Source organism: Bison bison, unplaced genomic scaffold (genome assembly GCF_000754665.1).
Source record: "Bison bison bison isolate TAMUID 2011002044 unplaced genomic scaffold, Bison_UMD1.0 scf7180017864526, whole genome shotgun sequence".
Classification (NCBI taxonomy): domain Eukaryota; kingdom Metazoa; phylum Chordata; class Mammalia; order Artiodactyla; family Bovidae; genus Bison; species Bison bison.
The window spans coordinates 79,688-80,293 of NW_011495077.1; the positions used below are offsets into that span (position 1 = coordinate 79,688).

The 606-nt window shown below is 36.3% G+C and overlaps 1 gene segment (V, D, J or C); it reads left to right on the top strand.

The window, feature by feature from the left end:
- LOC104982075 overlaps positions 1–606 on the top strand; it is a 3,724-nt gene that overhangs the window by 819 nt on the left and 2,299 nt on the right.

The following is a 606-nucleotide window of genomic DNA, read 5'->3' on the forward strand; positions in this document are numbered from 1 at the left end:
TAAACAATTAGAAACCAGGATATCAGCTGCCTGTCACTCAGAGTTGAAATGGGACAGAAGAGTAGATGGTTCAACTACATATAAACTCTCCTCCTTGCATCACTCATTAATGAGTTCTTTTGACCTTAAATTTTAAGAACTGGCACTGTTTTGGAGACTGTGTCTATACTTCCTTTTCTACTTGCTTATTTGCTTTTGATTCTTTTAAATTAACTCATCTATTAGGATTATCAAACTAAGTGGAAGATTGAGAGATACACACTTCATTATCATGCACAGTATGCAAAACTTCAATCATAAACTTCTGTGGTATTGACATATACTAAGTGTTTGAATGGGACTTGAAAAGATCAGTTTTCACTCCAGTCCCAAGAAGGGCAATGCCAAAGATTGTTCAAACTATTATGCAATTGTGCTCATTTCACATGCAAGTAAGGTTATGCTTAAAATCTTTTAAGGTAGGTTTCAGCAGTGTGTGAACCAAGAACTTCAAGATGTACAGGCTGGATTTCAAAGAGGCAGAGGAACCAGAGATCAAGTTGCTAACATTCATTGGATCATGGAGAAAGCAAAGGAATTCCAGAAAAGCGTCTACTTCTACTTCAT